Below are 13,678 nucleotides of genomic sequence, written 5' to 3' on the forward strand. Positions count from 1 at the left end.
ACTGGCTAACCGGTCGAAGTCAGAGAGTGGTGGTAGACGGTAAATATTCAGCATGGAGTCCAGTTACAAGTGGAGTTCCGCAGGGATCAGTTCTGGGTCCTCTGCTGTTTGTAATTTTTATTAATGACTTAGATGAGGGAGTCGAAGGGTGGGTCAGTAAATTTGCAGATGATACAAAGATAGGTGGAGTCATGGACAGTAAGGAGGGCTGTTGTCGGCTGCAGAGGGACTTAGATATGATGCAGAGCTGGGCCGAGGAGTGGCAGATGGAGTTCAACCCTGCCAAGTGTGAGGTTGTCCATTTTGGAAGAACAAATAAGAATGCGGAATACAGGGTTAATGGTAGGGTTCTTGGTCAGGTGGAGGAACAGAGGGATCTTGGGGTCTATGTACATAGATCTTTGAAGGTTGCCACTCAGGTGGATAGAGTTTGTAAGAAGGCCTATGGAGTATTATCGTTCATTAGCAGAGGGATTGAATTCAAGAGTCGTGAAGTGATGTTGCAGCTGTACAGGACTTTGGTTAGGCCACATTTGGAGTACTGTGTGCAGTTCTGGTTGCCTCACTTTAGGAAAGATGTGGAAGCTTTGGAGAGGGTGCAGAGAGGATTTACCAGGATGTTGCCTGGAATGGAGAGTAGGTCGTACGAGGATAGGTTGAGAGTTCTCGGCCTTTTCTCGTTGGAACGGCGAAGGATGAGGGGTGACTTGATAGAGGTTTATAAGATGATCAGAGGAATAGATAGAGTAGACAGTCAGAAACTTTTTCCCCGGGTACAACAGAGTATTACAAGGGGACATAAATTTAAGGTGAAGGGTGGAAGGTATAGGGGAGATGTCAGGGGTGGGTTCTTTACCCAGAGAGTGGTGGGGGCATGGAATGTGCTGCCCGTGGGAGTGGTAGAGTCAGATTCATTGGCGACCTTTAAGCGGCATTTGGATAGGTACATGGATGGGTGCTTAATCTAGGATAGAAGTTCGGCACAACATCGTGGGCCGAAGGGCCTGTTCTGTGCTGTATTGTTCTATGTTCTATCTATGTTCTATCATCACGCTGAGCTGAGAGATCACCACACCGGGCTGAGAGATCCCCATGCCGGGCTGAGAGATCATCACGCTGAGCCAAGAGATCACCACACCGAGCTGAGAGATCCCCACGCCGGGCTGAGAGATCACCACACCAGGCCGAGAGATCCCCACGCCGGGCTGAGAGATCACCACACCGGGCTGGGAGATCATCACGCTGAGCCAAGAGATCACCACACCGAGCTGAGAGATCACCACACCGGGCTGAGAGATCATCACACTGAGCCGAGAGATCACCACACCGGGCTGAGAGATCATCACACTGGCGTGAGAGATCCCCATGCCGGGCTGAGAGATCATCACGCTGAGCCGAGAGATCACCACACCGGCCTGAGAGATCCACATGCCGGGCTGAGAGATCATCACGCTGAGCCAAGAGATCACCACACCGGGCTGAGAGATCACCACACTGGTGTGAGAGATCCCCATGCCGGGCTGAGAGATCATCACGCTGAGCCGAGAGATCACCACACCGGCCTGAGAGATCCACATGCCGGGCTGAGAGATCATCACGCTGAGCCAAGAGATCACCACACCGGGCTGAGAGATCCCCATGCCTGGCTGAGAGATCATCACGCTGAGCCAAGAGATCACCACACCGGGCTGAGAGATCACCACACCGGGCTGAGAGATCATCACGTTGAGCCAAGAGATCACCACACCGGGCTGAGAGATCACCACACCGGGCTGAGAGATCACCACACCGGGCTGAGAGATCATCATGCTGAGCCAAGAGATCACCACACTGGGCTGAGAGATTATCACGCTGAGCCGAGAGATCACACCAGGCTGAGAGATCCCCATGCCGGGCTGAGAGATCACCACGCTGGGGTGAGAGACCGCCACACTAGGCTGGGAGATCACCATACCAGGCTGAGAGATCACCATCCCCCCAGCTGAGAGATCACCATACCCCCAGCTGATAGTTGACCGTGCCGGGCTGAGAGATCATCACGCTGGGCTGAGAGATTACCATGGTGTGCTGCGAGATCCCCACACCCGGCCGAGAGATCCCCACACCCGGCCAAGAGATCACCACAACCGGCTGAGAGATCATCACACCAGGCCAAGAGATCAACACACCTGGCCAAGAGACTGCACATGCTCAGCCATTGAGAGAGCGGCACCTTGGGCTACTGAGAGATTGCTCAGCTGGGCCGAGAGACTGTCAGGCTGGGTTTGTGCACAGTCTGAGGCCAGGAGTCCCATGGCCAGGAAGAAGAAAGAAGAGAGAAGAAAGATCAAAAATGGAAAAGCGAAGAAGGAAAAGAGAAAAATGAAAAGGAAAGGTATGTGCGTGTGGACCGGGCTGCCGGGGAAGGTGGTGGAGGCTGGTACAATTGCAACATTTCAGGGGCATCTGGATGGGTATTTGAGTGGGAGAGGCTTGGAGGGGTGTGGGCCAGATGCTGGTGAATGGGACTTGATTGATTTCATCTAATACAATTATTCTCTCATTTAGTTTGAAAATCCCCTTTTCAAATGAAGGAATATTCACAGGACTCCCATCTGCAGGATATGAGACAATGCTGAAGCAAACCAATATTCTGTTCCTCCTTCATTGAGCTTGAATAGTATGTACTACTTCGATATTTAAGTAATTCTCCTCTTTTGAACAAGGCTGAACTCATCCCACTAATTATCCCTCTAGTCTGCAACGGCACATTGCAATGCTGCAGTTGGGAAGTTGTAACACAGGGGTTGACATTCTTAAGAGACCATAAAGTGCATTAGGCCTGTATTCTATAGGCCAAGAATTCATGGGAAAGCTACATAAAAATAAATTTTCAGGGAGGTTGTGCAAAAGTTTATCAAGTGTAAAGTAGTGATGTAGGAGTCATTTTGGGAAAGCAAATATTAGCAGGAATTATACACTTAATGGTAAGGTCCAAGGGAGTGTTGCTGAACAAAGAGACCTTGGAGTGCAGGGTCTTATACCTTAAACGTAGAGTTGCAGGTAGAATATGATAGTGAAGAAGGCGTTTGGTATGCGTTCCTTTATTCATCATAGTATTGAACACAGGAGTTAGTTACAGCTGTACAGGACATTGGTTAGGCCACTTTTGGAATATTGTGTGCAATTCTGCTCTCATTCCTTTTAAAAGGATGTTGTGAGACTTGAAAGAGTTCAGAAAAGATTCAAAAGAATGTTGCCAGGGTTGGAGGATTTGAGCTGTAGGGAGGGGTTGAACAGGCTGGGGCTGTTCTCCCTGGAGCGTCGGAGGCTGTGGGGTGACTGTATAGAGGTTTATAGAGTCATGAGGGGCATGGATAGGATAAATAGACAAATGGGGTGGGGAAGTCCAGAATTAGAGGGCATAGGTTTAGGGTAAGAAGGCAAAGGTATAAAAGAGACGTGAGGGGCAACTTTTTCACACAGAAGGTGGTGCATGTATGGAATGAGCTGCCAGAGGATGTGGTGGAGGCTGGTACAATTGCAACATTGAAAAAGCATCTGAATGGGTATATCAATAGGAAAGGTTTGGAGGAAGATGGGCCGGGTGCTGGCCGGTGCGGCTAGATTGGGTTGGGATATCTGGATGAGTTGGACCGAAGGGTCTGTTTCTGTGCTGTACATCTCTATGACCCGATGACTCTAAATGGACGGAGTGGACAAGCTCAATCTCAGGTGTCCTACTCCACCTCCATCTTGGAATTGCCGCTATTTTAAAATCACTGTTTTAACTGCAGTGTAAGAATAAAGTGCGTTTTGCTTCAAGCCTATCAATGTGTCCAAATGAATTGCCTCTGGAACACAATGACTTACACTTGCCTTTAGAAAATACGAAATAACTATTCTTTCGCGAGTTATTCTTCTCCTTTTTACTTAAAGAACCTCTTTGGACGCATGCTAACCTTCTCAGCCAAGGCCATCCCATGCCCCCTTTTGGCTTTCCTGATTTCTTCTTCAGTAAAACCCTGCATTCCCTGTATATATCCAGGGATTCCCTTGGTCCCAGTTGCCGGTACCTCAGCCATACCTCATTCGTTTTCTGGTCAAAGCCTCTATATCTTTTGTCATTCAGGGTTCCCTATTCCTGTCAACCTTGCCTTTCACCTTTATAGGAACATATAGACCTTGAACTCCAGTGAGCTCACTTTTAAAGGCCTCCCACTTGCTGGAGGTCCCTTTACCTGCAAACAAACTACTCCAATCAACCCCTGCAAGCTCCTGTCTAATTCCATCAAAATTCACCTTGCTCCAATTTAGAACTTGAACCTGTGGACCAGTTCCTCTCCATAACTACTTTAAAATTAATAGGACTGGTCCCAAAGTGCACCCCCACTATCACCTCCATCACCCTATTTCCCATGAGTAGGTCGGGTTTTGTCCCTTCCTGAGTATGATCCTCTATATATTGCTTGAAGAAACTTTTATGAATGCTTTTAACAAATTCATTTGCTCGCTTGAACCTATTCCACTCTTTCATAAGTTTATGGCTGATAAGTCTATGTTTTGAGTTCCCATCTTCCCAGTGTAACTTTAGATTCTTGTTATGCAAGGGAATAAATCTACCTGTGACTTAAAAATATCCATTGTCCTCACCTCTCCCACTTTCTCGGACAGACAATTCCAAAGTTACACACCCGAACAAAGAATTCTCTTCATCTCCGTCCAAAAAGTGTGACCCCTCACTAATTTTATAAACATGGTCCCTAATTCTGAACTCACCCACAAGAAGAAACATCCATTCCACATTCACTGTGTCAAGATCACTAAGAGGATCTATACAGTTTGATCAGATCACTCTTAACTCGTCTAAACTCCAGCAGAAACAAACCCAGTCTGAGCACCTATCCCGATTGCACAAGCCACTCATTCAAAGTACTCATCGAGTAAACCTCCTCTGAACTGTCCTTAAAGCATTTACATCCTCTTTCAAAATAAGGGACTGTTGAAATGAATTATACGTTCAGAGTTAAATAGAATTATTATACCGTAGTAATAGAAAAACAGCGGGTTTCAATTAATGAACCTTGTACCAAGTGAACCTTATGCATCCTAGAGGTTAGTGTCAGTAAGAATCTGAAAACAGCAGTTAGTGCCATCAAGTCATTCCAAATAGGCCTTGGGGCCAAGAGAGGTTTAGAGGCAGGGAGGTGATGGTCACTGACAAGGGATGGGGCAAAACATTGACAGACTAAATGATCTCTGACTAAGTGAAGTCTAATGAATCTTGGGAAATTCAAAGAATTTGCATTAATGCATCTACAACCGAATTAACAACCTCTTTTAAGACTCTGGGATGAAGACAGAAGGTGATGAGACCTATTATCAGTTTGCTGAGTCCAGCCTCCTTAGTGACTGTAATTACATTGTGTTCATCCCTCCCTCCTACTTCCTGACTTACAGTTGGGTTGACACGGAGGAGCACATGCAGTATTCCCCTGGGAGATACTTGCTCACGCATGGGTGAATGCGATTGGTTGAAGTGTTTCAATCATGCATCTTCTTTCCATGTCTACTCAGTTTCACTGGATGTTGAGATTTGGAGGGATAGAGTGGGGGTGGGAGGGAAAGTCTGAGGGTGAGAGAGAGATTGTGACCTGGAGAAGAGAGAGATTGATGTCCAGTCTGATGGTGGTTGGGGCTGGTGGAGGTGGTGCGGAGAATGGTGGTGATGTTCAGATTCAGAGAGGAGGGGAGAGGGTGAGGGAGATTGGGATGATGATGCAGACAATCTGGGACTGTACATGTGCTCAGTTCTGAGTCAGCATGCAGAAACAGTTGGCCTGAAGTTTCAATGTCAGCAAAACAGTGTCTTACCACTATTACTGAAATGCTTTTTGTATCTTCTATAGTGAAGATAGAAGCAAAGTACTAATTCATTTAATTCGCCATTTCCTTAACATCTATGGATGAAGGATTTATGCCAGAAACATCGATTCTCCTGCTCCTTGGATGCTGTCTGACCTGATGTGCTTTTCCAGCTCTGCACTTTTTGCCCCCTATCATCTCCCAATAACTCAATATTCTCACTCCCTAGAGGAGTGACACTCACATTGCGTTCATGTTTTGTTTTTAAATACCCATGGAAACTCTTGCTTTGTTGTTTTTAAGATTTTGAGTTGGGTTCTGAGATTCCAATTTCGTCCTTCTAATTAACCTTTTTCTCTGCCATAATTTATTTTCTAATCAATCATCTGACCTGCCACCCATCTTTGCAATATCCTCAAGTTGGACGGTTTCTTCAACTTTTCAGTCAACCACAGAAAGCGAGTCCTCCCTTTAAAGTCTCTTGTTTCAGTCAGAATCTACTTCTTCTGAATATTCTGAGGTATCCTCTTAAATCTCTGCCATCACTGTCTCTACTGACCTCTCTCTGAGCCAGTTATGCCATTCACTTCAGCTGGCTTAGTTTACATGCCCGCAGAGTGGACCTTGTTTAAGTTTGAAATACTTACCTCAGAGTCAATCTTCTTCCATTCAAATTGGATGGAAAATTGAATCATATTGTGATGGCTGCTACGTAGGAGTGCCTTTACACTGAGATTGTTTCATAAATCCTGTCACATTACACAGTATCAATAAGATGATAATAACATAACCTTCTGTCTGGTTGCTCCAGAACACGCAGCTCTAAGATACTTTCTCGAAGGTCATCAATAACCTCTCATCCACGTTACTGCTGCCAACCTGATTTACACAGTCTTTGTGTAGATTCAAGTCAGCAGTGATGATTGCCATCTCACTATCACAAGCAGCCAATATCTCTTCATGTCTAACGTCAGGGGCCTGGACCATCTCTTACACCTCCCTCCCCTTCCTGGTCCTCTTCATCTCCATTAGTGACGACCGACTTGACACTGACATTTTTTACAAACACACCGACCCCCACAGCTACCGGGATTACACCTCTTCCCACCCGATCTCTTGCAAAAATGCCATCCCGTATTCCCAAATTTTTTCCGCCTCCTCCGTATCTGCTCCCAGGAGGACCGGTTCCACCATAGAACACACCAGATGGCCTCCTTCTTTAGAGACCGCAATTTCCCTTACCACATGGTTAAAGATGCCCTCCAACGCATCTTGTCCACATCCCGCACCTCCGCCCTCAGACCCCACCCCACCAACCGTAAGAAGGACAGAACGCCCCTGGTGCTCACCTTCCACCCTACAAACCTTCGCATAAACCAAATCATCTGCCGACATTTCCGCCACCTCCAAAAAGACCCCATCACCAGGGATATGTTTCCCTCCCCACCCCTTTCCGCCTTCCGCAAAGACCGTTCCCTCCGTGTCTACCTGGTCAGGTCAACACCCCCCTATGACCCACCCTCCCATTCTGACCCTTTCCCCTGCCACCGCAGGAACTGTAAAACCTGTGCCCACACCTCCTCCCTCACCTCTATCCAAGGCCCTAAAGGAGCCTTCCACATCCATCAAAGTTTCACCTGCACATCCACCAATATCATTTATTGTATCCGTTGCTCCCGATGTGGTCTCCTCTATATTGGGGAGACTGGGCGCCTCCTAGCAGAGCGCTTTAGGGAACATCTCCAAGACACCCACACCAATCAACCAAACTGCCCTGTGGCCCAACATTTCAACTCTCCCTCCCACTCTGCTGAGGACATGGAGGTCCTGCGCCTCCTTCACCGCCGATCCCTCACCACCAGACGCCTGGAGGAAGAACGCCTCATCTTCCTCCTCGGAACACTTCAACCCCAGGGCATCAATGTGGACTTCAACAGCTTCCTCATTTCCCCTTCCCCCACCTCATCCTAGTTTCAAACTTCCAGTTCAGCCCTGTCCCCTTGACTTGTCCGGACTTGTCCGAACTGCCTAGCTCCGTTTCCACCTATCCACTCCACCCTCCCCTCCCTGACCTATCACCTTCATCTCCTCCCCCACTCACCCATTGTACTCTATGCTACTCTCTCCCCACCCCCCCCCTCCTCTAGCTTATCTCTCCACACTTCAGGCTCACTGCCTTTATTTCTGATGAAGGGCTCTTGCCCGAAACATCGATTTCGCTGCTTGTTGGATGCTGCCTGAACTGCTGTGCTCTTCCAGCACCACTAATCCAGAATTTGGTTTCCAGCATCTGCAGTTATTGTTTTTAACATCAGGGGGCCTATCGATCAGCCCCTTGAGTGGCTGCTATCCCCTAACTGTCCTCATGCTGTATTTATTTACATCAATGTGTGCTATGGATTTGTTTAAGTTGACACAAAAGCTGCCCACGTTCAGATACAGAGCTATTATTTTGATTTGTTTAAATACAAACATATTGGACAGGTTCATACGAACAGAAACCATTTATATTTGTATCTTGGGAAAACGGTCTGTCTTTATGTTGCCCATCAAAAGAAGCCAAAGCCTTTTTAACAGGGCAAATGAGAGGGATTTAAATTGCATGCCCATTTCCAAAACACAAACTTTCATGTCTGGAAACTGAGCTGTCTGAGTTGATGTTACTCAGCAAATGAAGATTAAAATATCTGCTCCAAAATGGGGGTAGCAGAGCTGCTTATTGAAGCCAGTGGAGAGAAAGTAGAGTTAACATTTCAAGTCCAATTCTGCAAAAGGGTCAAAATGTTAACTCCACAGGTCTGGCAGCATCGGTAGAGAGATTGCAGAGAGAAATATCCAGCAATTTCTATTTGTGTTTCAGATTTCCAACATCCACAGTTCTTTCTTTTATATTATTGAAAATAGTGACTGTCCATTTGATTATCTCCTGTTTACAATATCTAATTTATCCAGACTGCGTCTTAATCCAAACTTTTAGCACCAAATACCAATGAGCATTCAATGGGCATTCAATACTGTCTCACATGCCACCTGACTTACTGTCTGTTTGGCCTGTTGCATTAGCCCTTGAGTAAGTCAGTTACGCAGCACAGGGACAAAGAGAGTCAGTATTTCACAAGTTTACAGGTGGACAACAGACTTATTAACTGTTTGTCTCTGTCTCGTAGTAATTAGCTATTTGAACATTTTATATTGGACAAATGCTGAGCATTCAGGTCCTTGATAATCAAATAAAATGGAAGGAACTGCAGATACTGTAAATCAGAAACAAAAACAGAAATTGTTGGAAAAGCTCAGCAGGAATGGCAGCATTTGTGCAGAGAAATCAGAGTTAACGTTTTGAATCCAGTGACCTGAAACCAAACTTTGGTCTCAAGAATTCTGGTTGGAAATCCATCGAATGTGACAATTCTGTCTCCGACCCAGAGTTCCGATCTCTGAAACTCTCCAGAGCAACTTGATGGAATGTGACTGTGACAGATTCATCGCACATAATCATGGAATTCTGTCGCTCAGCTGGTACAGAGCTGCAATCTTCACAGAAGATCTTTGCCAAATCTATGTGTTTCCTGAGTCACATCCTTCCTTCACATTTCAGAGGATGGCTTTGATAAATAAATGAAGATTGGATAATGCAGATTGCTGAGCTGGTACAAGGATGAGCTGGTCATTCTGCCTTGAGTGTATCCGGATCGTTGGGAAAAGGGGCAGTATAATCAGGCCTGACTCTATTGTGTCAATGCATTTCAATGGGGGTAATTGTGTCTGTTTGGGGGCAAAAGCTGGATGGTTGAGGTTGAATTGCAGAGTCCAGTTGGTGGGAGTAATTAGAATGTGTGGGTGGTGATGTTTTCTGGTCAGTTCTGGTTTGGAGGATGGTTCTAACAGTCAAGGTGTTTGACAGGTCAGATGAGGGGAGGGTAGGGGGTGGGGCTGAAATCGGATGATCCATGATGTATGTTTGTAATTTCAGCTGACAGGGTTCGGAGGGTCTTGAGGTTTGTGCGGCTGGATCTGGAGGTTAGCTTACTCACTCGGTCACTGAGTATTCAGAAGGTAATGTGTGGGTTTGGATAGTAATCACATGGACAAAGAAACAGAATGATAGATGGGAAAGGGGACTCAGTGTGTGTGATGATGCTATCAGGAGTTTAGTTACCCAAGAGGTGGTTGAAGCCTAGATTTAGCAAACAGCTACCAGGAAACTAACGAGGACTTTGCAATGTCTGTGACTGAAACTCAGTGCAGAAGGCAGTGGATTGCTTTGAAATGTCTAAATAAACCAAGGTAAGATATCACATTTTGGGGAGCTGGTACATAGGTAGGCTGGGAGTTAAGCCTTAGGTGTTCTTGATGGTCAGGGAGAAGGGTCGACAGAGGGTCATGGGAATTTGAAACGTGCAAGTCATATCATCAGGATTTCTATATGTATCTTACTTACATATCTAATCTTTAGTGATCCAGGGACCATGATAGTTCCAAAATATCCCATATCACTTCCATCTGTGTTTCAAATATCAGCACAGAGAAAATATTCACTGTCCTGTGTCCTCAGCAAGATTTTATTGCTCACTGTACAAAGTATTTATTGTTGAAATAAAACAAATTCTAGAAACAGGTGCATTGTTCATTGCAGTTTTATTATGTTCAGAGGGAAGGGCAGACTAAACTCAATGATGAAACATTCTTGCAATCAATTTATTTTGTTTGTTTGCCTTGTTCTGAGCCTATGGAAATGTATTCTTTTCAATTGTTGCTTGATTTGGCTTGGTAGCTGGGCTTTAATTGCAAAACCCTCATCTTAATTCCCAAAATTTACAAGGCTTTAACTGCTTAAACTGTAGCCATTTGAGTAGGATCTGGCCCTTGTACAAAACTTGAACATGAACATCAGTCCTGAGCTTCCAGAATAGAACTAGGGGGAGGTTCTGTCATTCAGAGGAGACCTTAAATTGTCATGAAAACTGAACATTGAACTCAAAATGTTAACTCTGTCTGTCTGTCTGTCTCTCTTTCCACAGACGCTGCAAACTTGCTGCATTCCCTCAGCACTTACTCTTTTTCCTTGTTTTAAATTGTCTCCCACCTGCACTCTCAAATGTCTTTATTGTTTAATGTATCAGCCATGGATTACTTGTGAACAGTGTGCCCTAAGACACAGATATGAACGGCTTTACCTTCAGATCTGACTAAAGGCAAAAACTGTGCATGTTGGAAATCAAAACAAACATCGAAAATGCTGGAGAAACTCAGCAGGTCTGACAGCATCTGTGGAATGAGAAACAGAGTTCTGAGGAACAGTCACACTAGACTCAGTGTTAACGGTGTTTCTCTTGCCACAGATGTTACTAGAGCCTCTGAATTTCTCAGGCATGTTTTGAATTTGGTTCTTTCAGATCTCCAGTTCCATCTGCAGTTCTTTGTTTTCCTTTCTATTTGCAATATATTATAAAATATTTCAAAACACAAAATAAAGCCCCATTTCCTATGCAAAAACTGCAGTCATTCCAAAAACAAAAAAGACTCAGCAGGTCTGGCAGCATCTGTGGAGAGAAATCAGGAGTTAATGTTTTGGATCCAGTGATCCTTGCTCAGAACAAAATCTGTCAATGATTTTTCTTACAAACAAGCACAATATAACAAATAACCATTAATATTCCAGGAGGCACATTCCACCATTAAGTCAAGGTTCCAGAAAGACATACCTAGATAATTATTGAGTGCTTTCAAATAATTAGGACAAAACACATTTGTCATTAGTTCAAAATCCCATACATTTTACACACACACATATATTTTACATCGGGTCTTTTGCAGCATCTCCCAATTGAGGCGACCTGCAAATACATCCAAGCTGTCACTGATGCCTCTTTCTCCAGATTAGACTTGTTTATATCATTCACCCATAACAAGGAGAGCCAAGCAACCTGGGCAGTGGGATTCTCTGCCATCACTACCTTCCCCCAGCTGTAGGGTGCCATAGCCTGTACCCATGTTGCTTTTAGACTGCTCTATCACCAACCTGCAGAGCTGGAGAGTGGAAAGGTTTTGTCACTTCAACAATGTTTAACTTATATGGAACCATCGATGCCAGAGTTTGGAGGATTGTTTCAGACCGTCTTGGAGCTGCCGTGATGTTGATGTAGAAGACAAGTCCCGAGATCCTGCCTCCTTCCAAAGGCCTTGGGCCACAGAAGAAGAGTTGCAGGGAATTAAATGAAAAATTCTCTAAATTTGGTTCATAACATGTTTTTCTTTTCTTGTTATTCTTTCCTGGGATGTGGCTTTTTTGGTAAGGCTGCCATTTGTTTTCCATCCATTATTACCTTTGAACTGAGTGTCTTACTTGACTATTTCAGATGTCAGTTAAGAGCCAACGTAATTGCCATGGATCTGGAATTTCACTAATAAACCTGTAATCTGAGAATCAACAGTGATTATATGGTCATCATAGACTAGTTTTTAAATCCAGATTTTATTGAATTCATATTTCACCATCAACTGTGGTAGTATTCGACACCATGATTTCCAAAACAGTGGGTTAGTGCTCAGGATGACCACATGACAATAATGCCATAAGAAACAGGAACAGGAGTAGGCCCTTAAGCTCTTGATCCTGCTCCACCATTCAATAGGATCGTGACTGATCCAACATTCCTCACTTTCACCTTCCTGTGCTTTCCCTGGAAGCCTTGATTCCCTGACTGATCAAGAATCTATCCATCTCAGCCTTAAATATACACAAGGACTCTGCCCCCACAAGGGGCCACTGTGACAAGGACTTCCAAAGACACAAAGAGAAGAAATTCTTCCTTGTTTCAGTCTTAAACTGACACCCCTTGATTCTGAGACCATGCTTTCTGGTCCTAGCCTCCCCCATGACGAGAAATCTCCTCCCAGCATTTTCCCTCTAAAACCCGTTAAGAATCCCATATTTTTCAGTTAGATCATTCTTCTAAGTTCCAGTGAGTAGAGTCCCAACCTGTTTAGCATTTGCTATTTAGACAATCCCTGCTCTCTTGGGATTAGCCTAGCAGACCTTCTCTCAACTGCCTCCAATGAAATTTCCCCAAACAAAGGGACCAAAACTGCCCACATTACTCGAGACTGATAGAAGTTTATAAAAGAATGATGGGTATGGATAGAGTTAATGCTAGTTGTCTTTTCCCAAGGGTGGGCATTTCAAGACTAGGGGGCACATTTTTAAAGTGAGAGGAAAGAGATTTTAAAAGATGAGGAACTTTCTTTATGCATGTGGAATGAACTTCCTGAGAAAAGGGAGGATGTGGGTACAATTATAAGGTTTAAAAGACATTTGGATAAGTACATGAGTGGGAAAGGGTTGGAGGGCTATGGGCCAGGAGCAGGCAGGTGGAACTAGTTTAATTTCGGATAATGTTTGGCAAAGCTTTGTTGGACCGGAGAGTCTGTTTCCGTGTTGTATGGCTCTGTGGTCTCACCAGTAAGTATTCCCTACTCTTACACTCCAATCTCCTTGAAATGAGGGTCTATGAATGTTATCAAGCTGCTAGTGCGTCCCTGAGGCAACGGCAAAATTAAAATACAACACTGCCCATGCTTCCACCAGGGCCATAGTTGAACAATCATAACTCAACCACTTCAAGATGAGTTGGAAGCTCCAGTGGGGCATTGCAGTATCGATCAGAAATGGGGCACTATGCCTTTCTCAAGTGCAGTCGACAAACAGGGTGTGGACTGTAGGCGGAGGAAATAGGGGATCAGCAGTAATCTTCTGAGAGTGAAGATGAAGATAAACACAAGGACATTGAACAGGGTGAACATACATGAGCGCAGGCATACCTACATTATAGAG

This window comes from Chiloscyllium punctatum, chromosome 29 (genome assembly GCF_047496795.1).
Source record: "Chiloscyllium punctatum isolate Juve2018m chromosome 29, sChiPun1.3, whole genome shotgun sequence".
In the NCBI taxonomy this organism is placed as follows: domain Eukaryota; kingdom Metazoa; phylum Chordata; class Chondrichthyes; order Orectolobiformes; family Hemiscylliidae; genus Chiloscyllium; species Chiloscyllium punctatum.